Source organism: Mastomys coucha, unplaced genomic scaffold (genome assembly GCF_008632895.1).
Source record: "Mastomys coucha isolate ucsf_1 unplaced genomic scaffold, UCSF_Mcou_1 pScaffold13, whole genome shotgun sequence".
Classification (NCBI taxonomy): domain Eukaryota; kingdom Metazoa; phylum Chordata; class Mammalia; order Rodentia; family Muridae; genus Mastomys; species Mastomys coucha.
Window position 1 is genome coordinate 34735179 of NW_022196895.1, and position 27234 is coordinate 34762412.

At 45.2% G+C, this 27234-nt stretch overlaps 1 long non-coding RNA gene and 1 pseudogene across 2 annotated transcripts in view; both read left to right on the plus strand.

Annotated features, from left to right (window-relative positions):
• The window catches only part of LOC116087089, a 127426-nt gene that overhangs the window by 79450 nt on the left and 20742 nt on the right, over positions 1–27234 (plus strand). The window contains exon 5 of the long non-coding RNA XR_004117247.1: positions 9083–9170. This is a non-coding gene — a long non-coding RNA (uncharacterized LOC116087089). The remainder of the gene's footprint in view (positions 1–9082; positions 9171–27234) is intronic.
• Positions 3654–4355, plus strand: LOC116087085 (annotated as a pseudogene). Its single transcript, XR_004117246.1, has one exon. The product of XR_004117246.1 is annotated as a 40S ribosomal protein S9 pseudogene (transcript).

A 27234-nucleotide genomic window follows, 5' to 3' on the forward strand; every position in this document is an offset into this window, starting at 1 on the left:
TTCCTTCCCTTTTCTTTCTGATGTTCTGATGTTTCTTTCTGACGAGGACCTGGGGGACAAGGGTCAAGAAAGACTCCAAGGTCTGAGCCCTAAGTATTTGGTAAGGATAGTCTGAGAAAGAACAAATTGGACCTTACGAAGTTTGAGATGTCTAGTTGAAATGGTGAAGCAGGGTTAGATACAGGCTCATCAGTACTCAGGGCTTCCAAGTCCTCACACAAAGCACTCTACCAATGAGCCCCCAGGGTCCTTAGCATTCCTACCTACCTTGTTACTAGAACATTTTGGGCTTACTACTTTAAAAAAAATTGATGACTGGTTCTTTGGATCTAATCAGGTTCTCCTGCAGCTACACCCTCCAGTCAGACCTTAAACACTTTTATTCCCTCTGCCTAGGCCCCGCCCATCCCCATCTCAAGGGCATCACTCTTTCTTCCCTATCAGATCTTGTTGAAGTACCTCCATCTACATTTTATTTCCTTTCCGCAGGCCATCTGATGCTCTTCCCTACATTTGTTTCCACTTCCCCTATACTGCCTTGGGACACACCAATGTTTGGCTTGTGTATCTTTCTCAGTTAAAAGGTGAGCTCTGGGAGAGCAGGAATTCTCCTTCCTCCTCCTCCTCCTCCTCCTTCCTTCCGTGTGTGGTATATGTGTGTGAGGTGTCATTGTTTGTACCTTATTAATAACTTTGAGACTGGGTTTCCCCTGAACCTGGAGCATAGCATTTTGGCTAGCCTGCCAGGGAGCTCCCAGGATCCACCTTGTCCCTGTCCAACTAAGATGCTGGGGTTACAAGCATAGGCAGTCATACCTAACTTTTGCATAGGGAATGAAGATTTGAGCTCAGGTCTTCAGGCTTGCAATATAAATATTCTTGCCTACTAAGCCATCTCACTAACACTCTTTTCTTTGAGATAAGATTTCCCTAGGTAGCTAAGACTTCATTCCATCCAGCACATGGTGATCTTCCAGACTCTATCTCCCAAGGCTGACACAGAGGTATGTGCCACCACACACCACACTTGGAACTGTTTGTCTATTCACTGTTAAATTCCTGGGATTTAAAGTAGTGCCCGGGACTAGAGAGATGGCTCAGGGGTTACAAGCGCTTGTTCTTATAGAGGACCTGGGTTCAATTCCCAGTGTCTATATGTGGTTCATAACCATCTGAAACTCTAGTTCCAGGAGATCCAATGCCCTCAGCTGATCTCCATGAGCACTGAGCATAGAGGTAGTACAGAGACATACATACATACATATACTGGACAAAACACTCATACAATAAAATAAGATAAAATAAAATAATATAAAATGAATTAATCTATTAAATAATCTAATTAAAAAAAAATCCAGTTCCAGGAGCTCTGGCACCCTTTTCTGGTTTCTGAAGCAGTGCACACAGATAGTACATGGACATACACATGTAAGTAAAATACCCATACATGTCAAACGTCTCAAAGTGGTGCCTATCACACAGGAAATGCTGAAACACACCTTTTTTTGGAGATGCTGGAGATTAAAGCCAGAACCTCATAAACAATGAGGCTCTAATGAACACACACATACATACAAACACACACACATGCATATATAATAACACACATACAATAACACATATATAATACACCATAACACACAAATATATAATAACTCACATATGATACACAAAAGCACACAATAACACACACATCTTTAAATTCATGAGCAAGGGCACCTCTCCATTTATACAGTTCTTCACTAGTTTATCTTTTAGTGGGTTTCAGTGTGTATGCCGTATGGAAACACTTGCTATAAGTGCTCTGCAAGCCTGGGTCCCTGAGTTCTAGGCACCAGTGTCCATATGAAAGGTAGACAGGTGCGTGCTTGCAACTCCCATTGAGAGGAGCCAAGATAGCAGACCCTGCCTTGCTGAAATGGCTAGCCTTTTTCCTTCTATGTAAGGATTTTAATGTTTTTTTCTTTATAAGTAATAGCAGGAAAAAGATAGCTTTGAGGTTAAGAGCAAAAAGCATTGGCTCCTCTTACAGAGGACCCTGGTTGTATTACCAGCACCTGTATGACAGCTGATAACCATCTGTAACTGTTTCCAGGGGATCCAATAACTTCTTCTGACTTCCAATGACATTGCACAAATATGGTACACAGAAATAAATTCGGAGCTGGGCAGTAGTGGCTCACGCCTTTAATCCCAGCACTTGGGAGGCAGAGGCAGGCGGATTTCTGAATTCGAGGCCAGCCTGGTCTACAGAGTGAGTTCCAGGACAGCCAGGGCTACACAGAGAAACCCTGTCTCAAAAACTAAAGAAAGAAAGAAGGAAAGTCAAACCTCCATACATACAAAATAAAAAAAAAATGATGATACAAGTTCACTTTCTGTAAGCCTGGCTATCCTAGAACAGTAGATCAGACTGCCTCTAACCCACAGAGATCCAGTTGCTTTTGCCTGCCAAGTCCTGGGGTTAATGGATACACCACCATGCCTGGATAATTTTTCACCATTCAAAAATCATTAAGAGAGTTGCCAAAGGGGCTGGAGAGATGGCTCAGTGGTTAAGAGCACTGACTGCTCTTCCAAAGGTCCTGAGTTCAAATCCCAGCAACCACATGGTGGCTCACAACCACCTGTAATGAGATCTGATGCCTTCTTCTGGTGCGTCTGAAGGCAGCTACAGTGTATTATGCTGGAGTGAGCCAGTGGGACTGGCAGAGGTCCTGAGTTCAGTTCCCAGCAGTCACAAACATGATAGCTCACAGCCATCTGTACAGCTATAAATAAAAGAGAGAGAGAGAGAGAGAGAGAGAGAGAGAGAGAGAGAGAGAGAGAGAAGAAAAAAATTAAAAAAGAAGATCCGATTAAAAATGTACATGATAATTAAGTCTTGATTATCAGTAGGATTTAGAGTCACCTAGGGGATGCACCTCTGGAAATGTCTGTGAGGATGTTTCCAGAGAGCTTTAATTAAGGAACGAACCCCACCTCAAATGTGGGCACCATCACCCTGTGACCTGACCCTGGACTGTATAGAAAGAAGAGAGTGGAACATATTCATTTCTCTCTGCCTCTGACAATTTGTGTCATGTGACCTGCAGCCATTTTGCTATGGCACCTGCTGCCATAGCTAGGGCCACTTTCACTGCCACAACCTCCCTGCCTGTGGTGAGCTGTAAGCCTCTTAAACTGTGAGCCAAAGCAAATGTTTCCTTTTTTCAGTTGCTCTTTTCTCAGGAATTTTCTCATAGCACCAAAGAATGTCACTAAAGCAATGGGGAAATGATTTGAAAAGACAATAATCCAGCCAGGCAGTGGTGGCGCACACCTTTAATCCCAGCACTTGGGAGGCAGAGGCAGGCTGATTTCTGAGTTCGAGGCCAGCCTGGTCTACAGCGTGAGTTCCAGGACAGCCAGGGCTACACAGAGAAATCCTGTCTCGAAAAACAAACAGCAACAAAAGAAAAGAAAAAAAAAGAAAAGAAAAGAAAAAAAAGACACTAATCTAAGAATATCTAGAGCTAGCAAACAGGAAAGGGTACTTAACTTGCTAGTTATTAGAGAAATGCAAATGAAGACGAAGTGAGCTAAGAAGACATGCTAGTTTTAGAATGTATCAAAGTTGAAGACATGCTAGTTAGAATGTATCAGAGTTCTTTTTGTCACGGGCCTGAGTTCGTAGGCGCAGCGGGCCTAGCGAAGTCAACATGCCGGTCGCCAGAAGCTGGGTTTGTCGCAAAACCTATGTGACCCCACGGAGACCCTTCGAGAAGTCGCGTCTCGACCAGGAGCTAAAGTTGATTGGAGAGTATGGACTCCGGAACAAACGTGAGGTGTGGAGGGTCAAATTTACCCTGGCCAAGATCCGTAAGGCGGCTCGAGAGCTGTTGACGCTGGACGAGAAGGATCCTCGGCGCCTCTTTGAAGGCAATGCTCTACTGAGGCGACTTGTTCGAATTGGAGTGCTGGATGAGGGCAAGATGAAGCTGGATTACATCCTGGGCCTGAAGATTGAGGATTTCTTGGAGAGACGGCTGCAGACCCAGGTCTTTAAGTTGGGCCTGGCCAAATCTATTCATCATGCCCGCGTGCTCATCCGCCAACGTCACATCAGGGTCTGCAAACAGGTGGTAAATATCCCATCCTTCATTGTGCGTCTGGACTCTCAGAAGCACATTGATTTCTCCCTCTGTTCTCCTTATGGTGGTGGCCGTCCAGGCCGAGTGAAGAGGAAGAATGCCAAGAAAGGCCAGGGCGGTGCTGGAGCTGGTGATGACGAGGAAGAGGATTAATTAATACCTTGCTGCACTGGAGGATTATCTAGTTTTCCAGCTGAAAAATAAAAAAAAGTTAATACTTGGAAAAAAAAAGAATGTATCAAAGTTGAAGACATGCTAGTTAGAATGTATCACAGTTGAAGACATGCTAGTTAGAATGTATCACAGTTGAAGACATGGTAGTTAGAATGTATCAAAGTTGAAGACATGCTAGTTAGAATGTATCAAAGTTGAAGACATGCTAGTTAGAATGTATCATCACAGTTAAAGAGACTGACCTTACTGCAGGAGGGAGACGGTATGGGAACTTTGATGCACTACTTATGAGAATATAAATAACTCACCTACCTTTTTGCTTTTTGCTTTTTTACATAAACAAAAAACAAGAGTTTCAGGCTGGAGAGATGGCTCAGAGGTTAAAGAGCACTGACTGCTCTTCCATAGGTCAAGTTTAATTTCCAGCAACCACATGGTGATTCAACAACCATCTATAATGGGATCTGATGCCCTCTTCTGGTGTGTGTGAAGACAGCAACAGTGTACTCACATACAATAAATAAATAAATAAATCTTTAAAACAAAAAAACAAACAAAAAACCCCCAGAGTTCCGTTTTGATGTTTTCATGAATGTGTATCAGGCATTTTCTCATGTTCTTGTCCATTTTCATTTATTTTCCGCCACTTCCTGTTGGTACAGCCACTTTGGAAAGCAGTTTCTATACAGACTTAGCATCCATGTCTTACATGCTGTAGCCATATGTTCCCAAAAGAAAGGAGTGAGGAAGCAGGTTGTGTGAGCGTTCATACAGAGCAGCTGTGTTTTTAAGCCAGAGACCCAGAGGCAACACAAGTGACCATTTACAGATAGCTGGATGAACATTCAGGGACAGCTAAGACGCTTTCTTGGAGAGCTTGCAGTCTCAGTTTCTGCACTTCATCTTCAAGGCAGGATGTTTAGGAGACACATTCCAGCCTTTTTTCCATCACTCTTTCTTCTGGATATATTCCTATTGGATTTTTCTCTTTCTCTTTCTCCTCCTTTTTCTTCTTCTCTTCCTCCTTCTCCTCCCCTCCTTCTCCTTCTCTTTCTCTCCCTCCCTCCTCCCCCAACTCTTTCTCTCTGCCACTGTATGCATGCATGTGGAGGTCAGAGGTCAACTTGCAAAAGTTGGACCTCTCCTTTCCCCATGTGAGTCCCAGGGATTGAACTCAGGTCATCAGGCTTGGTAGCAACTGACATAATTCACTAAGGCATCTCACCTCCCTGCTCTTGGTATCAAGCTGTCTGAATTCCTGGAGCATCCTGGATATGTTTTTAAGATGAAGCTTCATGAATTTCATTACTGTGCCAAGGTTGCCTCTTCATTCATTGCTTATTCTTTTTTTTTTTTTTCCTTTCTGAGACAGGGTTTCTCTGTGTAGCCCTGGCTGTCCTGTGTAGCCCTGGCTGTCCTGGTACTCACTCTGTAGACCAGGCTGGCCTTGAACTCAGAAATCCACCTGCCTCTGCCTTCCAAGTGCTGGGATTAAAGGCGTGTGCCACCACTGCCCGGCTTCATTGCTTATTCTTATTCTGGCCCATTCCTTCTTAGCCTGGGCTCATGTGTTTCTCTCAGGGACTCTCCTTCAGAGTAAGTCATTGTCTTGTCCATCCTAACAGGAGAACACAATTACTGCCTGGTTCTTTTAAAATTCTTTTAATATATGCGCGCGCGCGAGAGAGAGAGAGAGAGAGAGAGAGAGAGAGAGAGAGAGAGAGAGAGAGAGAGAGAGTGTGTGTCACAGGACAACTTCTGGGACTTGGTTCTTTCCTCCTACTGTGTAGGTTCTGAGGATCAAGCGCCTTTACCCAGTAAACCATCTGACCAAAACTGTCTTTATTTTATTTATTTATTTTTTAACCTTTTGGATTTAGCATAGAGCTTACAGGCCACAAGTACTTGAGTGAATGAATTGATCTTTAATTCTAGGCTTCACTATTTCAAAATTACTTCAGCAGCTGGAATGATTTTTATACATTAGATTACATATCCTTTACTCCCCACCCCCGTGTGTGTGAGCCTGGGTGTTATCTGTCTGTCTGTCTGCCTGTCTGTTTCTCTTGAATCAGACCACATCTCCTTGTAGTCTCTGTCCTGAGAGTTGATAAATGAAGCCTGCTATGGCCTTGAAATTTCTCTCCTCTTGCTAGCTGTGAGCAGGCCAGCATCCTTCCATTCAAACCCAAGTATCTAGGCCTGAGAAAACTTTCAGTTATGACTTTACTTTTATCTGGTGCCTTCTGCCTTGTCACTCCTGATACATAGGCGAGGCCACATGGTGTAACTTCTCCCCTTCCCTAAAAACCTTCCCCTTTTCTTGGGAACTGGAGGCTCTATCCACTATGACCTAATGTTCAAGATCGAAAGCAGTTTTCTCCCTTTCACACTGCCTGTGATACAAACCTACAACTCTCCTAATATTTGCAAATGGAAGGGGATTGGCAGCTCTTGCCCTTAAGGACTCCTTCGTGATTTACCTGCAGTCCTCACTGAAGTGTTACTTATCTTGGCTTCCTTTCTACAGAGGGTGTAGCATCTTTTATTATTTATGACATACGGATTGGCTCTTTTATTGAGCTGAACCTACATCCCATTTCAGTAACAATCCCAGCAGCTGTGACTCAGGCTGGGCTACTGGGACATGTGCTGTCATCATGACTCTTCCTGCTGCTGTCACCAACACATGACAGAAGCCACTTCAGGGAGAAGAGGTTTGTTTTGGCTCACAGGTCAATGGTATAAGATGATCGAGGTGAGAGCTTGAAATACCTGGCCTTGTCGCATCCACAGGCACGAAGAGAGAAAGAAGAACGGACACTTCCGCTCAGTTTTCCTTCTCCACACTATCCAGGATCCCAGCCAGGAAACAATACCATCCATAGGGAGAGGATTGATCTGCCTCAGTTACGGAGCTGAAGAAAACCCTCTCCCCTCAGGCATACATAGTGCCTGGTCTCCAAGGTGATTCTAGATTCTGTCCACTTGACTTAACACAAATCATCATATATACTGTTAGGTAGAGTTGTGGGTTTGTTGTTGTTGCTGCTGTTGTTTTGTTTTTGTTGTTTTTGTTTTTAATTTCTTTGTTTTTAAGATAGAGACTTATTGTGTAGCCCAGGCTAGATTCAAACTCAGAAGCGTCTTGCTTCTGCCTCCCTAGTGCTGGGATTACAGATATGTACTGGGATTACAGGTGTACACCACTATGCCTGGGTATTTTCTTTCTTCCTTCCTTTCTTTCCTTAATTCCTTCTTTCTTCCTTCCTTCCTTTCTTTCTATTTTTCTTCCTTTCTCTTTCTTTCTTTCTTTCTTTCTTTCTTTCTTCCTTCCTTTCTTTCTATTTTTCTTCCTTTCTCTCTCTCTCTCTCTCTTTCTTTCTTCCTTTCTTTCTTTCTTTCCTTCCCCAGCTGGCCTAGAACTTGATATGTAGACCATGATGGCCTTGAACTCACAGGGCTCTGCTCACTTCTGCCTCTTGAGTGCTAGGATTAAATGCATGAACCACCATACCAGCCTTCTTTCTTTTTTTGAGGTTAAATACAATTCTAATTTGTCTGTATAATATAGTACATTACCAGGCGAATCCATTCATTTCTAAATACATATTTAGGTTGTCCCCAGAGCTCTTTCGTTTTGGGTTTTTGAGACAAGTCTTATGTGGCTCAGGCTGACCTCGAACTCCTGATCCTCCTGCCTCTACCTTATTCCTGAGTGTGAGATTATAGGTCTAGGTGTGTGGTTCTCTACATTTTTACTATGATGAATAGGACTGAAAATAAGATCTTAGGAGATTCTTTCTTTCTCTCTCTCTTGTGTGTCTGTATGTGGTGTGTGTGTGTGTGTGTGTGTATGCTACAGTTCATATATGGAGGTCAGAGTACACATTTATGGGGTTGGGTCTCCCCTTCCATCTTTATTTACATGGGTTCCAAGGATCAAACTCAGGTCAGACTTCCAAAGCAAGTGTTTTTTCCTATTGAGCCATCTTGTCAGGCCAAGATCCCACATTCTGTTGACTTTCTACCCAGCAGTGGGGTTGTTGGATGGAAGGTTATTTCTAGCCTTAAGGTTTTGGCACTCCTGCCATTTTCCATGATGGCTACCACCATTCTCACCAGCAATGCAGTTTCCCATCTCCCTAGATGCTCGCCAATAAGTTGCCAACTTGTTGGGGGTGTTTTTGTTTGTTTGTTTTTAAAGATTTATTTATTGTTATATGTAAGTACAATGTAGCTGTCTTCGTCAGATCTCATTACGGATGGTTGTGAGCCACCATGTGGTTGCTGGGATTTGAAGTCACGACCTTCGGAAGAGCATTCGGTGCTCTTTCCAGCTGAGCCGTCACACCAGCCCCCAGCTTGTTGTTTTTATTGCTTTATAATAGCTGTGATGATAGGTTCTGGTAAGGAAGTGGCTGCTGCTTCTACTCCTCCTCCTCTTCCTCCCCTCCCTCCTCCCCTCTCTCTCTTCATCTTGACACAGTCTTTCTGTGTAGCCCAAGCTGGTCTCAAACTTGGGACTCTCTTTCCTTCACCTCTCATGTAGTGGGGTCAAAGGAGTGTGATACAACACCCACCTGGCATTTTTTTCAGGTAGCTGTTGGCTATTGATGTCTCTCTGTTAGAGAAACGTCTGCTTTTAAACTGGGTTATTACTTCCTTCTTGTTGTTGCTATTGTATTGTAGAAGTTCCTTACATGTTTTGGAAATTAACCCCTGACCAGATACAAGTGAGAAATATTTTCTTTTTTCTTTTTTTTTTGTTGCAGAGACTGCCTTTAGCGATTCTTAACATTGTCCATGGCCATTACAACATCAAAAAGAGGCATGAGCCAAATGTTCTTCCCAGGAAACTGGGTAAGTAGATCTCAATCCATGCATATAACACAATTGCTCGTGTTAGTTTAAAAGACATATGGTTCTGGGCAGATTGATGTGGAGATATATAAATAAATGTAATGTTGAGCAAAATGAGAAGTGTTTTTTTTTTTTAAAGATTTATTTATTTTTATGTGCATTGGTGTTTTGCCTGCATGCTTGTCTGTGTGAAGGCATCAGATCCTTTGGACCTGGTATTACAGGCAGTGTGTGAGCTGCTATGTGCATGTTAGGACTTGAACCCAGGTCCTCTGGAAGAACAGCCAGTGTTCTTAACCACTGAGCCATATCTTCAGCCCAAAATAAGTTTTAAAACTATGGATATGGCAAAGCTGTACGGTGTTTCCCTAGCATGAATGAGGCTCTGGATTTGATCCCTCAAATTTGGAAAATCCTAAAACCAAAACAAAATTCCACAGAATAAGATTCTGATTTCAAGAAACAAAAATTATAAATATATAGAGATAGATATACTGTGAGTTAGTGTTGGTTTTCTGTTTGAAAAAGAGCCTTGCTATGAAGTCCAGGCTGGCCGTGAACTGCTATCAGGCTTCTTGCCTCTGACTCTTATGTACAGGGATTACAAGTGGGAACTCCGCACCTGGTGCACCCGCACACATGCGCGCCAGCACACACACACACACACACACACACACACACACACACACACACACACTGTATTGATATGTTCTTAGAAGAACCTAGTGCTGTGAATGTAGCTCAGTGGTCAAGTGCTTTTCTATATGTATGAGGCCCTGGCTTTTGATTCCTTAGCACCACAAAAAGGGAGGAAAAAAGAGGTGGGGGGGGGAAGAAAATCCTTTAGACCCAGAATGACTCGGGCCTTGGCACATGCAGAAGAAACTTTGTTTCATTCTTATTTGTGGACTTCGTTGCTATCTGTTATGAACTTGCTTTTGCTTCTATAATTTAAAGAAATTAAGAAAACAGCACCTGACTGGAAAGATTCATTACCATGTTAATGAAGTCCATATGCCTCAAAAATTGATTCTTAGCTGGGTGGAGGTGGCCTACGCCTTTAGTCCCAGTGCTCTGGAGGTAGAGACAGGTGGATCTATGAGTTCGAGTCCAGCCAGTTCTACAGAGTGAGTTCCACACCAGCCAGAAGTGCACAGAGAAACCCTGTCTTGAAGGGAAAACAAACAAAACAAAACAAAACAAAAAAAAAACCCCTCCCTTCTTAGGCTGATTATACTTTTGTGGATTTTTGCAGCATCTTCCAGAAATGTGTCCCTTTCACCTTTCCAGTCTTGGTTTTTTACCTTTAAGGGTCTTTTTAGAGATGGAGTGCACTGAAACTCAAGTCCAGGGAGGGAAGATGCAGTGTCCACCCAGAGTCAGAGACTGTAGACTGGGACTTTGTTCCCATGGTTCTAGCCCCAAGATACATGCTAGGATAGGAAATCCCAGTTACAGCCGATGGGAAAGGTAACCAGTTCAACCATGAGTTTGGAGGCATAGCCTTCTTTTTGACTCCTGCCTTTACCTGCTACAGGCTATGTGAGATCTTGGGCAAGTGAGCAAGTTTGTTTTTGTTTTTTAATTTTGTTTGTTTGTTTGTTTGTTTTTTGTTTCTTGAGACACTGTCTCTTGATGTAGCCCTTGACTGTCTTAGACCAGGCTGGCCTCGAACTCAGACATCTGTTTGCTTCTGCCCCTGGATGGGAAGTTTCTTCACTTCCCTTTCTGACTGTGGGCTCCTCATCATAATCAGAAATGTTCGACTTGCACTTACATTACGGGATTGTTGAGCGGTGAAGGAACCAAATAGCGCTTCCAACTGTTCGTTTTTTTCTATTGTTGTTGTTGTTTCTATGGGGCAGGACAGCTCAGCACCTGAAAGAAATTAGGATAGATTAAAGGAAGTCAAAAGAGGGAAGGAAGAGTTGGAGATACAATTCCATTTCCTAGTCACTGTCTCCCTCCTCCCCCTCTCTTTTTTCCTTTTAATTAAGCCTCCTGTTGCTAAGTGCTAGCAGATGCATAAGTGGTAGCTCAGTAGGAATTGTAGGAAGGGCCTGAGGCAGTACTTTGCAGTCTGTGGAAGGATAGGGGGCTTGCATGGGCTGGTGAGAAACATCCACAAATGCGAGACCATGTTGTTCCCAGCAGTACTGCATCAACAAGGGGAGCCAGGGCCTCTCAGATAACTTCAGCTCTGAGCGAGCTTACTAGTCAGGAAAACACCCAGCCCAAGGAACCATAGCCTAGTGTAGAGAGGGATATTACAATAGCCCCTAGGCCACGAACTCTGACCCTCCAAGCAGGGTCAGACTTTCTTCTGAGGTCTCTGACCCAAAATGCCAACTAAAGAAGGCATCCTGAGATTTTCCACCTGATGGGCTGAAAATCCCTAGCCTGTTGAGTGGGGGTGGGGGTGGGGGTGGGGAGGGATGGAGAGAGAGTAGGGGAAGAGGTGATAGATATTGGTAAATTATTTCTCTGCTGGTGAAATGAGCCAGTCCAAACCAGATTAGATTATTTAAGGGCTGGAAGTCCACGATCAGTTCACTGGCCCTAAGGACTAAGGCCAGAGGAGTTGCCATGGGGCTGGTGCTGGGTGGATGGGTGGGTGGGGTGGAGAAAGGGCATGGGCAGAGAGAGAAGACACCAATATGTCTGGATTATATAGGGAGGAGCCTCTGGGGGAAGGGCAGCCTAGCCCTTGGGGTAGAAAGTTCAGGGTTGGAGGCAGAATTTGCCTGGTAGAGACTGAGGGATGCTGGGAGAACCTGGAGGCCGGGTTTGCTTTGATATGTAAAATATGCATGGTGTGGGTCGGGAACCAAACCCATGCCTTTTGAGAGGAGTCCTACCTGGCACCCCATGTGGGTCTGGACAAAAGTTTCTTACTTTGTCTTCACAGCCTCGGAGATTGAGATGTATGGTCCTTTGACTGCATCCATGCTGGTGTAGTTTCAGTGGTGCCTTATATGGACTCTCTAAGAAGCATTTTTTGTTCTACACAGTGGTTCTGTCTGTCCTAATGCTGCGACCCTTTAATACAGTTCCTAGTGTTGTGGTGACAACCCCAGCCATAAAATCATTTCGTTGCTCTTTCATACCTGTAATTTTGCTACTGTTGTGAATCGTAATGTAAATAAATATCTGGTATTCAGGATATCTGATATGTGATTCACAGGTTGAGAAACACTGTCTTGCATGGTGCTTGCCAAATGATGTGTTAGTCCACGTTCTGCTGTGAAGAGACACCATGACCTCGGCAGCTCTTAGAGAGGAAAGCATATAATTGGTGTTGGCTTACAGTTTCAGAGCATGGTCACCATGGTGGGAAGCATGCTGGCAATGCAGGCAGGCATGAACCTGGACAAGTTGGGAGTTCTACATCAGGGTCTGCAGGCAGAGGAAGAGAAAGACAGTAGGCCTGTCTTGGGCTTTTGAAATCTCAAAGCCCACCCCCCAGTGACACACTTTCTCCAACAAAGCCACATCTGTTCCAATAAATCTATAGCTCCTAATTCCTGTCAAGTAGTGCAACTCCCTAATGACCAAGTATTCAAATATATAAAACTGTGGGAGCCATTCTTACTCAAATCTCCACAGATAGGTAAAGAGTTTATATATAAGCCGGGCGGTGGTGGCACATGCCTTTAATCCCAACACTTCAGAGACAGAGGCAGGCAGATTTCTGAGTTTGAGGCCAGCCTGGTCTATAGAGTGAGTTCCAGGACAGCCAGGACTACACAGAGAAACCCTGTCTCGAACCCCCCCCCCCCAAAAAAAGCTTTTATATAGTGTTTTCATGTGCCAGCCACTGTTAGATACACACACATGCACACATACACATATACACACATATATACATATGCACACACACACACACACAGACACAGACACACACATATACACATACCTGGACATACATGCACACACACATACAGAAATATGCATATATATACACACACACATATATAAACAAATACGAACACACACAGGGACACATACACACAGGGACACAAACAGGGATACATGTACACACACACACACATACATGCACTTTTTTTATTCCTCACAGTAGTTCTAGAGGTGAAATATCCTGTTTTTCCAGTTAAGAAAAAATGAGACATGAACAGGATAAGGTGTCCAAAGTCACTTGTAAACCAACAGAAGCCTGAGGTTAGTCTACTGGCCAGACTCGGGTGTCCCCACTACTCATTCTCCCATGCCATTATTACCACTCAGACTTTTAAGCCTACAGTAAAAAATGGGATGTATGCTAGGCTATGAGAGAGCTGGCTTCTCTTGGTAATTCACCAGAGGATACAAGGACATTCCTGTGTCACATTTGCCTGATAACCTGTCATGTTAGCCCCTGAATGGAACATAGTCTCCAGGAGTACCTTCTCTCCTGATCAAGTCCCAAGTCCCTGCCCACTTTATCTTAGTAAAATCCATTTGCATTCAGTGTTTGTTTATTTGAACTTGGAGCCTCAGGTAGCACCTGTCAGAGCTGCCCCCATTCCAGCACCAGATCCTTCTTCACTTTCCCAACCACCTCCCCATCCTCTCACTGCCCCTCTCCCCCCAGTCAATTCTCATTGTTGCATTCATCTTCAGTCTGGTCCAAGTTGTATGACTGTGGCTTTTCTTTCTTATTTTACTGAGACAGGATCTTTCTTTCTTTGTAGCCCTGGCTGTCCTGGAACTTACTCTGTAGACCAGGCTGGCCTTGAACTTACAGAGATCATCTCCCTCTGCCTCCTGAGTGCTGGAATTAAAAGCATGCTACACCATGCCTGGCATTTTTTATTTTCTTAAAAATTTATTCATTTGTTTGTTTCTATTTTTAAAATTATATCTACCTTTTAACTGATGCTTATATCAAGAAAAACTGTACACACTGGGCCGGGGTTTGGAGTTCAGTAATGGCCCAGCAAGCTCAAGGCCATGTTTGATCTTCAGCACTGCATGCAAAGGGAAGTCCTGTATTTCTGTGGCACCGAGAGATTTCAGTACTTACCTTGTCTGCTGTCTAAACCAGGCTAAGCATATCTCCTTAAACATTTATCATTGTATATATTGAGAGCATTTAAAATCTTTTCCCCTAGATTTTTAAAATTGATTAATTTATATTTAAAATTTTTATTAGACTTACTCTTTTCCTTTCTTTTCTTTCTCTCTCTCTCTCTCTTTCTTTTTTTCTTTCTTTCTTTCTTTTTTCAGTGTTTTGAGACAAGGTTTCTATGTGTAATAGTCCTGACTGTCTTGGAAGTTGCTCTCTAGACCAGGTTGGTCTCAAACTCACAGAAATCCCTCTGTCTCTGCCTCCCAAGTAACAGGATCCAAGATGGGCACCACCACACCCAGCTAGATTTATTCATTTTTACATGTGAGTGTTTTGCTTGCATATGTGTACCGTGTGTGTGTGTGTGTGTGTGTGTGTGTGTGTGTGTGTGTGTATGCTTGGTGCCTGCAGAGGTCAGGAGAAGGGTGTCAGATCTTCAGAACCTGATGGACCACCATATGAGTATTGGGAATTGAACCTGAGACCTCTGTTAGAGCAACAACCGTACTTAGCTGCTGAGCCATCTCTTCAGCCCCTTCTGCCCCTCCTCTAGCTCTTTAAAAAAATGTCCAGTGCATTACTGTTCCCCTACTGAACCATGACACACCAGAGTGTCTTGCTCATCTCTCACTGTGACTTCAGCCTCCTTTTTGGCATGAGGGAAGGGAGTCTGAATCGGGTTGGATGCACTTCTGAACTTTGCCATGCCCTGGGGCTGTGCTTCGCTCTTCGCCTTATTTCCCATTATGTGGTTTGGGAAGATGCGGCTAGAAGCCCAGTTAGAGGCTGTGGTGGTCGGATGAGCCAGCGGTGCAGAACGCATCCCAGTACTGTTGAAGGAGGAAGTGCTAAAAAACCAAATTACAGCTATAGTATGCTTTGGGTGAGGGCTCCAGCCAGAGAGGCTGTCAGCCAGGCCTTTTGTCTTACTATTGTAGCCCAGGTTGGCCTCAAACAATCTGTCCTGGCACTTCTGTTTCCTGTGGGATTATAGGTGGGCACCATCACACTAAGCTCTGGTTTTAAATATATATATATATTGTTTTGAGATAGGGTTTGTCTCATTATGTATCTATGACTGGCCTGGAATTACCTGTGTACTCCAGGCTGGCCTGGAACTCATAGAAATCCACCTGCCTTTGCCTCTTGAGTGTTGGAATTAAAAGATTGAAAAAAAATTAAAACTGTATTAGCAACTACTAGGAATTAAAAAACATTTTATGAGCTATCAAGATAGCTCAGCCTGAGTTTGATCCCTGGGCCCCCCATGGTGGAAGGAGAGAACAGGCTTTCTCATGTTGTTCCCTGCATGAACACACACACACACACACACACACACACACGTACACACACACACACACACACACACACACACACACACACACACACACACACACACACACACACACGTACACACGAACACACTTACTTGTAGGAAATGTCTTGTTTTTTCTAGCCATGATCACCAAGTTGTGTTTTGTTTTGTTTTTAATGTCTTTCTTTTCATTGTTATGGTTATTGTAAGAAAATTGTAGAGTTTTATCCAATTTTCACATCCCTAGAGTTGTTCTTAAGTGGCTCAGGAGATGGAAGGAGGGGCAATAGGGGCAGCTGAGAAAGGGGACTTTGTCTTGTTTATGATTCCCTAATGTCAGCCCTGAACTCTTAGCCCCTTTTGTATTTCCAGCTGTGTGGGAGAGGGAATTAGCAGCTTAGGCAGACCGTACTGTTAGGAGTTTTTTGGTTTGGTTTGGTTTTTTGTTTTTTGTTTTTTGTTTTTTTAAACTCAGCACCATCTGCGTCAGGATCTTCACAGCTTAGAACTTTCCTCCAAGTCCCTCCTCCCAGGTAGGTAGCCATATCTGGAGGTCTGAATTCACTCTGGATAAGTGACAGATGTCAGCTACCACCTCAGTCTGCAGTCATTTCTATCACCTAGGCATAGCAAAGAGCCCGGGATGCTACATGCAACATAGGCTGACCTAAAGAGACTTGGCTGCACTGCAGTCTATCAGACAAAGGCATGCAAAGAATTTGATAGTGGAGGAAATATAAAAGTTAGTGACGGTAGGTAGGAGTGATTACTCAGGCCAAGGCGGATGCTCACTGGAAGGCTGCAGATGTGAAGCACCATGGGAAGCTGAGTTCTCTTTGATAAGGCTCTGCCTTGAGAATCAGCTCAGTGCAATTAGAGGGATACTTTGATAGGAACAAAGCTGCTTGTATAAGTGTAGGGGGGTGGGGGGTGTACCCAGCTCTCTCCAGCATAGTCCGGAAATTCATTCTGTAACAATGAACTGTAATTCCAAGTCAGTGACACCTTCTAAATCCTCTCAGACTCTGCCCAAAATTACAGAGGAGGGATGGCGAGTCCATTCTGTTCAGTCAGAACTGGATAGCTCTGTACTTTGCTCAAATGCCTGGGATCTAATGGAGATGGGCCGGCAGCCAGGAGCAAAGCGAGTCAATACAGGGCTTGGAAGAACGCTGATGCTCTGGCAGATAATGAGGAAAGGGCCAGGATTTGAAAGCCTGACCTCGGAGTCTTCCTGTGTAATGAACACAGCATAATGGAGGGCTGAGATCTGAGCCCCGGGTGCACCTGTGTCTGAGCGAGCCAGCCAGCAGCCTGGCTGTATCCCTCGCTAACATGGTGAGCCTGGTGGGAACCCAGTGGCTTTCAGACTGCCTCGTCTGTGCACTGGACAGAGTAGGAAGCGGGGAATTTCTTCTGTGGGAGATAGGCGTGGGGGCTCAGTGGTCAAGAGCTTGAACTTGGCTTAGAGACCTAGTGCCCCATTTACTAACTGTGCGGGCTTGAGCCCATTCATGCTGAGTCTTGGGTTCATCTGTAAAGTGAGGGAAGGAAATTATAGCACTTATCCTACGGGCTTGTTACGAGGATGGAGTAAGACGAGGGATTTAAAAAGCACTTTACAGTGTATATGGCATTATACTTGAGTACTTGATAAATATATCTGTTATTAAAGAATATGGTCATGGGGCTGGGGGGCGTGTCTGCTGGTAACGAGGCCCTGTGTTTGTGCACCAGCTCGAGGACCGGGTTGGGGAAGGGAAGGTATGGCTCAAATGACTGAGTGGGTAAAGGTGCTTGAGGCAACCTGAGTTCAGTCTCTGAAGCCCACACAGTTGTAGGAGAAAACTGAACCTAGAAAGTTGTCCTGTGACCACATGGGCACCATGACACATTGTATATATGCATGTATATGTACATACACACACACACACATAAATAAATATAATAACAAAATTGAAAAAAGGGATGATGGCGGGCAGTGGTGGTGCATGCTTTTAATCCCAGCACTTGGGAGGCAGAGACAGGCAGATTTCTGAGTTCGAGGCAAGCCCGGTCTACAGAGTGAGTTCCAGGACAGCCAGGGCTATACAGAGAAACCCTGCCTCTGGGGGAAAAAAAAAGGGATGCTGATCGCTGCATCAGTTAAGTGCTTTGTTGCTGTGACAGATCACTGGAAGATGCGACCTGAGGAAGGGTTTATTTTGCCTCATAGTTTGAGATATGATCATTGTGAGGCAGGATGTGAGGTAGCTGATCACAGTGAGGAAACATTGACGTGAATGCGGATGCTAAACGCATGTTTTCCTTTTCATTCAGTCTGGGACTCCGGACTGTGAAGTGTTACTGCCCATGGCTCTTCTCCCTTCCATTTATACAATCTGGCTGCTCCGTCATAGCATGCCCAGGAACTGGCCTCCTCCTTGGTGATCCCCAGTCCCTGTCAATCACCACCGCCATTACAGTGTGATGATAACTATGTCTTCATTTCTCCCTCTATATGCTCTGAACATGGCTTCTTCTACATTATTTCCCACCTCAAAATATAGAATGAACTCAGGCTGTTGGATAGAGGTGGGGTGAAGTTTTAGAACAAGGCTCTCATGACCACGGCCTTAAAGTCCAGACTCACAAACTCAAAGGACAGTTCTCTGAAGTTGAAGCGGGAGACTTGCCACGCTAGACCACGATAGCCCGATTTTCTCCCCTCGTGAACCTTGACTGTCTCAAAGAAATACTTCTTTCAGGATGGTAAGGGGTGGATTGCCCAGGAGTCTGTTTCTCTAGCAAGCTTCCAGGTGAGGCCCCTGCTCCTTGTTCTAAGATCACATTTGAACTCCAAAAGTCCTAAACGCCTTGAGTCTCTTGGCACAGTGGCACATCTGAGCCTTAGACTTCTTCACTTCCTTGGAACCACTCAGCTAGTTTTTGGATGTAAAGCACCTCACTTGCTAGGTAACCTTGGTTTCCAGGCAGCAGGGATGAGAGGAGTGTGGAGTCCTTTAGTTGACCTGCTGCCTGGAGCAACTTCCCAATGATTCTACTTGATGACATGGGCTTACAGTTGGCCTTTTGTGGGAGATAGCCATAGCTGGGGTTCTGTAGTGGCCAAGAAGGATCAGCAATCCCTGGAAATATTTGCAGGATTTTTCTTTGCCTGTTTCCTTGTCTGGAGAGTTCCTGTAGCTTTTAATAGCAGTGTTTCCGGGGGAGTCTGTTTCCTCAAAGGTGTGCACCCAGGCTAGCCCCAAATGTAGCCTGACAGAAAAATCACATACTTACTAGAAACTTTTAAGATTTCCTTTTTTGAGCCGGGCAGTGGTGGCACACACCTTTAATCCCAGCACTTGGGAGGCAGAGGCAGGTGGATTTCTCAGTTCCAGGCCAACCTGGTCTACAGAGCGAGTTCCAGGACAGCCAGGGCTATACAGTGAAACCTTGTCTCGAAAAACCGGAAAACAAACAAACAAACAAAAACTTCCTTTTTGATGATTCAGTTGCATAGCTTCCCACGATGAACAATGTTATGTTGTGGTGTCTGGAGGTTGGAGATGCCTACACGGGGCTGGAGAAATAGTGAATTCTCCTTGGATCTCCACAGCATGCTGTATTCCCTCACATGTCTGTTTGGAAGGTATATATAACTATCCTCCTAGCCAAACATGATCTTCATTAGAACAGCTGTGCCCACTTGCAAACGATCATCACAGCTGGGCTTGTTGACTGTTGACCTTCCACTATAGAAGGAGCGTTGGGGAGGGTCATGGACCTGGCACTGCGGTATCCAGCCACTCCTTCCAATCAGTTGTGTGTGGTTCTGTTCTCATTGCATGAGGCCTTGGGGTTTGGAAAGGGACCAGAGCTTACACTGCTGGGGAAGAGTCCTCCACCACCATCCTGGGGAAGTTCATGTGTGTCGGGTGCAGACCTTCCCGTGTGGCTGCTTTCAAGCCGTCTATGTTTCTGCCTGTACTTGCTCACTTCTTTGCTCCATAAGTAAAGTTAAGAAACTCATTGGTTTTCCAGAGTGAATGCTGGTGGGATGGTACCCTGTTTTGTCATTGGGACCTTCGGAGGTTGTTTATGTCTCTCCCAGGGAAGGACTTGTGCCAACAGAAGCCTAGACTCCCCCAGGTTTCCCCACCTCATCTATTTCTTCCTCTTCTGTAATGTCTGTGGAATATGCTTTATCTTCTTAACAGTTTTTCTTAGTTATCTGGGTACTTCTAAGCTTGGTACCTAGGCCATGTACCGGTTCCCCTTGGGAGTCATCTCCCAGCAGGGAAGCTGACAAATCTGTTCTGGATTTGATCTGTGGCTCTGGCTCCTCTCCTCTCTCCTTTCCTTCCCTCCCCTCTCCTCTCCTCCCCTTTCTTCTCCTCATTTTTTTTTTTTTTTTTTCAAGACAGGGTTTCTCTGTGTATCCTGGAAGTCACTCTGTAGACCAGGCTGGCCTTGAACTCAGCAGTCTACCTGCCTCTGCCTTCCAAGTGCTGGGATTAAAGGCATGCGCCACCACCGCCTGGCTTCCTCTCCTCATCTTAAAAGTGCCACATCTTTAGAAACCTTTGTCTACTTGATGATGTTACCAGTTTGGAATATTAGTGCTCTAGATTAATTTTTTTTTTTTCCGAGACGGGGTTTCTCTGTGTAGCCCTGGCTTTGCTGGAACTCACTCTGTAGACCAGGCTGGCCTCGGAACTCAGAAATCCACCTGCCTCTGCCTTTCAAGTGCTGGGATTAAAGGTGTGCGCCACCACCGCCTGGCTAGATTAATTTTCTTACTGCATTCATTCAGTCTGTGTATGGATTGGGGTAGGCGTGAGTGCCACACAGCATGCATGTAGAGGTCAGGATACAACCTGTGGGAGTTGGTTCTCTCTTCCCGTCGTGTGTGTCCTGAGGCTTGAACTTCACCATCAGGTTTGGCAGCAAGTACCTTCACCCACTGAGCTCCCTCTCCTTATCCACTTGATTTTTCTCTTAAGACAGGTCTTACTATGTAGCCAAGGCTGGCCTTTCAACTGTGATTCTCCTACCTCATCTTCCCAAGTACTGATATTGTAGATGCCAGTTACCAATGCCCACTAAAGAAAAGTGTGTAGGTTGTTTTTATTTTTGTTTTTGTTTTTTGTTCTTTTTTCCAAGACAGGGTTTCTCTGTATAGCTCTGGCTGTGCTGGAACTCACTCTGTAGACCAGGCTGGCCTCGGAACTCAGAAATCCACCTGCCTCTGTCTTCCAAGTGCTGGGATTAAAGGTGTGTGCCAGTGTGTGTGTGTGTGTGTGTGTGTGTGTGTGTGTGTGTGTGTTTTAAGAAGCACACAAAATCTTTTGCTCTCTGTATTAGCCTACTTGTCACTATAACAAAATACTTGAAATATTGGACCTTCAGAGAAAACCCATATTTTGGTTCTTTGTACATCCCTCTACCGCTCTTTGAGTTAGATAAACTCTAGCTATGTAGCTTAGGCTGGGCTTAAATTCATTACACAGCCAGAATGGCCTCCAGCACATGATCCTCCTGCCTCAGCCTCTCACTTGCTGGGGTTATGTATCTGTATGCTTGGCTTGACATGGGTTTCAGTTTATGATTGAGTATACCCATTTGTTTTCAACCTCTGTGGACAGTTTAGCCCACAATGACAGGAGGACTCGGCTGGTGGAACTGCTTTCCTGCTGGCCAAGAAGCAAGCAAGCAAGCAAGCAAGAAGCAAAGAGCCTGGGGCCCTACAATCCAATCTTCCTAAGGGCAGTGACCTAACAACCTCCCAGAAGCCCTTTCCCCATAGGTTCATAGCATCTTTCAATAGTTCTTCCCCTGGGGTTCAAACCCTTAGCACGTTGACCTTAGGGGTCTACTATTTACTATATGTTTACTGGACTGGGGGCAAGGAGCTAGTGGCAGCTTTGATCAAGCCATAATCCAAAGGTTCAGGTACTATGACTATGGACCAAAGTTTTTCTTCTCTTTTTGTGAGCACTAGAGGTCCCAGGTTTATCATTGTTGGTTTGGTTTGGTTTTGTTTTATCACTGTGTAGCCCTGGCACTCTAGCATGCATGCAGATGCTAGGATTACAGCCACAAGCTGCCATGCGTGCCACCATCTTTTATTTTCTCTTTCTTTTTTATTTTTATTTTTTGTGATGGTAGGGAGTGGAACACAGGGCTTTGTGCATTCTCAACATGTACTCTACAACTAAGCTGTACTGTTAGTTCTTTAAGCATAGGTTTATTTAGAGACAGAGTCTTGCTAAGCTGTTCCAGCTTGTCTGTCATTCACTTTGTAGCCCAGGTGGGCCTTGAACTTCGCTGCTCCTGTCTCGGCCTCCTGCATAGCTGAGATTACAGGCCTGACATTGTTTTTCCAGGTGGTGGCTTTTGCCTCCTTTTCTTCCATCCTGAGCACTTTGTGTTGCTTTTCAGGTGGCCTGTGCAGGCCCCGCTCTTTGCTCTCATAGAGTATTCCTATAATTAGACCACAGCCCCAATGCCACCACCTCCTCTCTTGGGTTCCTCATGCAGCTTAGCACCACCTTCATGTCTGATCAGCATGACAACAAAATAACGATGTCGAACATTAAGGTCAGGGACAGAACCAACAGCATGCCCCTAGAGCCGGATGCTGCAACTCCTTTGAACACGGATGAGCATGTCTCAAAGCTTGTGCTCTGGTAGCTTCCTCAGGGTGCTCCTGACAAGTACAGCCAAGATCAAATACACAGGGAGGACGTTCCATACCACCACCCCTTCTCCAAGACTCACCATGATGATTATCAGTGCACATTAAAAGTCAGAGAAAAGACAATGTCAGACAGAGTTTTCAGAACACATTTGACTGGAAGGGGTCTTTTCTCCTTCCCCAGCACATACCACTCAGCCATGGTGAGTGCAGTCTGTAGATTGGTATTCTAGAAAGCATCTTTAGATGCTTCTAGAAAGAATTTGAGATGAGCTTGTGTGGACATTCAGCTTGTGACAGACTATGGAGCACTATTATCCTGTGGCCCACATTTCTCTCTTGTTGGTCACAAGGGGAAAATGACAGATGATGCAAACTCCTTGCTAAAAACAGTGTGTCTTGCCAGTCTGTTCTTCATTTGGAAGGGAAATTCTTAAGTTAGCCCATGACTGGGGATGCCCTGGTATTTTTCAGGTATTATGAACAAAACTCAGGTATATATTTTTAACTCCTAGGTAGGGAGAAGCCTCAAGGCTGGGAGGAGACCACTACTGCTGGCCTATGGCTGCTCAAAGTAGAAGTAGGAATCGGAGTGATGTAATAGCCCAGTTATTGAGCGTGGTGCCAGATCCTTCATATGTCGAATATTGTGCTATCTCTCTTGTACCCTGAGGCTGGACAACACCAGTCTTAAAGGAGTTCAGCCTTGCAGAATTTAGAAAAGTTCTCCTTAAGAGGCACAATGGGCCGGGTGGTGGTGGCACACGCCTTTAATCCCAGCACTTGGGAGGCAGAGGCAGGCGGATTTCTGAGTTCGAAGCCAGCCTGGTCTACAGAGTGAGTTCCAGGACAGCCAGAGCTATACAGAGAAACCCTGTCTCGAAAAACCAAAAAAAAAAAAAAAAAAGGAGGCACAATGGACAAGAAATAGAACCAGCTCAGATGTGTCCCACCCCAGAGCCATGCACTCAACACATTTGCTGTTCTGATTTTTTTCCACACCTGTGTGGGCCCCAGACATGTTTTTCCATGTCAGCTTTGGGTCTGACACAGTGCTTGGTTAAACCAAGGACATCTGCAAACTAGATGGCTGGCTCTTTGAGGGAGCACGTGATCTCCGTGGAGTCTACTACGTTGAACCACAAGAAGCAAAAATGAGGGATTCGGGTGTCAAATGTCACAGGAGTGGCACCGGATGTGCACGCACCAGCTGCACAGAGCTTCAGAGGCACACCATCCTGGCTGGCCCAGGAGTGTCCCCTGCCTAGTCCATTCCACGTTACCCATTCCGTACGAGCACCCTTCTTAGTTTTCGTCTTTCTGTGTGACCTCAGCCTGTCCCCAAGGAAAACCACTAACCACTTGGCTCCGCATTCTAGGTCTGTGGTGACCTGCCAGCTGACATCTCTGAGGCTTGGAGGTGACCTACTTTGAATGAAATGCTGGCTTTTCAGTCCCATGTTCAATAGGCTGAGTTGGCAGCCTGTCAGTAGGCTTATGTCATCGAGTGATTGTGTCAGTTCCCTCCCTGTTTGGCTTCCTACTGGCAGATACCCTCAGGGTACTCTTGGAAGCCAGAAGGTGTGGGAGGCCTGTGAGAGACCATGAGAGAGAGAGAGAGAGAGAGAGAGAGAGAGAGAGAGAGAGAGAGAGAGAGAGAGAGAGAGAGAGAGAGAGAGAGAGAGAGAGAGAGAGAGAGAGAGAGAGAGAGAGAGAGAAGCTGAGGAGACCCAAACTGTCAAAGGGGAAAACAAAAAGAAGCACAAGAAAAAGGGTTTTCTCAAACAGAGAGACAACACTCTGCAGTGAGGTAACTCTCCACAGAACAGCTTTGCGCCCTCTGATTTCTTCATCTCCTCCATACTAATGACCTTTGGGGGGGTGAGAGTGGAGAGCTTTCCAGCCTATGGCTCTGGCTCTTATTCCCCCCCACTTCCATGGTTCTCTCTGTGGACCTTTTCCTCGGGCTGGGTTTGTTAAATCTCACGAAGTGTAGCTGTGTTTGGGACCTAATTTCTCTGCCTCACAAAGGCCACTCATCCTGGTTCCTGCCCTGTGGCTGCCATTCTGCACGGTGGCTGCTGGAAATGCTGAGGTTAGATGCTATATGCTCAAAGCATTGGCTCCAGGATCTGGGCACAGGAATTCAGTGACCTTTCCCTGAGGAGTGGCTCCTCTTTCTCTGTTAGAGTTAAGCCAAAGGTTTTCAAGGGCAATGGGGACACTGGCCACATAGGGCCATTCTAGAGGCCTGATCAGTTCCAAGATCCCCTTCGAGGACTGCCTCTCTGAAAGGCACAGGTCAAGTTTGTACGAACCACCAGAACACAGGAATTGGTTAGAATCCTCTGTCACTTTTTTCTAAACTGGTTAAAAGCTTGGATTTATAATTGCGAAGATTAGTCTCAGATTTTCCCACCAGAACCTGCTCTCTTGATGAATGTGTGTCTCCTAGAGATTAGAGGCCTTGGGCATGATTTCCTCCCAGGCTTCAGTCTGTTGGGTCATTCATTCACCCATGTGTTGTTGTTCAGTCCTAAGTGTTTGTTGAGCTCGTCGTTTCTGGGTGCCAGATACACAAAACAGACGAGACCTGTGCCTTGTGGTGTTGATGGTGAAGAGATAGGGAATTCAGGGGGCTGGAGAGATGGTTAAGAGCACTGGCTGCTCTTGCTGAGGTCCTGAGATCAATTCCCAGCATCCACATGGTGGCTCGCAACCATCTGTTACGGGATCTGTTGTTGTTTTCTGGTGTTGTCTGAAAAGAGAGCACTCATACATAAAATAAATAAACCTTTAAAAAAGAGAGACAGAGAGACAGACACAGAGAGACACCACAGAGAGACAGAGAATTCACAAGTGAAACCCTCTGTGCCAGATGATGGTTCTGCTATAATGTGGAGGCAACGAGAAGCGCCTCCAGTGGGTCATTAGGCAAGGTCAACCTGAGACGATGACATTTGGGCTTAGTAGTAGAGTATAAAAAGGAGCCAAGACACTGGAGGAAGCTGCTCTGTGAGTTCCCTGCACAGTGTCAGTAAATGTACACATTCCTTGACAGAGTGAACTTGGCAAACAGTTCCATCAACAAAATGTGTGGAAGCAGGCGTGCTGGATAGTTTTATGTTAACTCGACACAAGCTAAAGTGATCTGAGAAGAGGCAGCCTCCGGAACAGGCCTCTATAATATCCAGCTGTAGGGGATTTTATTAATTCATGATTGATGGGTGACGGTGCAGCCTGCTGTGTGTGGTGCCATCCCTGGGCTGGTGGGCCTGGGTTCCTTAAGAAAGCAGGCTGAGCAGGCCACAGGAAGCAAGCCAGTAAGCAGTACCCCTCCATGGCCTCTGCATCAGCTCCTGCCTCCGGGTTCCTGCCCTGTGTGAGTGTCTGTCCTGACTTCCTTTGATGTGATGTGGAAGAAGCATAAACTGAGTAACTGCTTTTCTGCCCAACTTGCTCTTTGGTCTTGGTGTTTCATCACAGCAATTGGAATCCTAATAAGACACCAGGAGTGTTGGCTTGAGAGACTGAGGCAGGAGGATTGCTATGATTTGGAGGTCACCCTAGGCTATATAGACTATTTCTGGCTAGTCTGAGTTACAGTGCGAGAGCCTGACTAAAAACAAAAGAAAACAGATGGGATTTGGGAGCTGAGGAGATGGCTCAGTGGTTAAGAGCATTTGTTCTTCCAAGAGACCCAGATTCAATTCCAAGCACCTATATAGTGCCTCACAACTGTCAGTAACTCCAGTTCAAGGGAATTCAGCATCCTCCTCTGACCTCCACAGGCATTGGGTATACATGGTGCCAGACATACGTGTATGCAAAGCACTCACACATAAAATAATATAAAATAAATCCGTCTAGAAAAAAAATGAGAGAGTCTGGTGTTACGTTCTGGTTGTGACACAGAAACAAAACTCCACTGCCTGCAGAACTCAGGGGAAGAACATCACCACATCAATAATTTGACACTGGAAAATCTGGGACCCATGTGTGACAAACAAAAGATATGCAGCATCTGACCCTACCCTGGGTATACCATTCTCTACCAAGCTTGATATTCTCTACTTAGGTGTGTTTAAAACCCCAGTGTGTGTCTGTGTGCTGATCAGTAGAATCTACAGTCCCTTGGCAAGTGTATTCCTCAGAGGTTCCAAGGCCCTCCTGCTCCTCCCTCATTCTGTGGGCATGGTCTCTGCTGCCCCTTACAGTGTCACAGCACTTGATGCCTGAAGTTAGAACAAGAATTTGTGGCCAGGGAGTGGTGGCTCATGCCTTTAATCCCAGCACTTGGGAGGCAGAGGCAGGCAGATTTCTGAGTTGGAGGCCAGCCTGGTCTACAGAGTGAGTTCTAGAACAGCCAGGGCTACACAGAAAAACCCTGTCTTGAAAAACCAAGAGTTTGTGTAATGAGTGTTTGTGGTGTACCGGATGGTTCCAGTCAGAAAGTACAGTTTCCGTCTGTTTATGATTTGCTTTTCAATATTTAGTAAACTGCTCTGAGCTTCAGTTCAAAAGCAATAGATGGCTGGGCAGTGGTGGCGCACACCTTTAATCCCAGCACTTAGGAGGCAGAGGCAGGTGGATTTCTGAGTTTGAGGCCAGCCTGGTCTACAGAGTGAGTTCCAGGACAGCCAGGGCTACACAGAGAAACCTTGTCTCGGGGAAAAAAAAAAAAAAGCAATAGATGGAAAATTCTAGAAATAAGCAAACTGTTTTCAGTTACTTTTATTGTAGGGCGTTGATAGAGTTCTATTTTCATTATTAGTTTTTGTTTATCTGTTGTTTTGTCTAGTTTATAAATCATCATAGAAGTGTAGATGAGGGAAGCAGCCATCCTGTGTGTGTGTGTGTGTGTGTGTGTGTGTGTGTAATTAGAGCTCGTCCATGGTTCTCAATACAGACTCAATGAGAGTCTTGGGCACTATCTGTAGCCCGCGTGGTCCTCTCGCCGGGAAGAAGACACGCGGACACTCTAGGTTCCTTCTGCAGC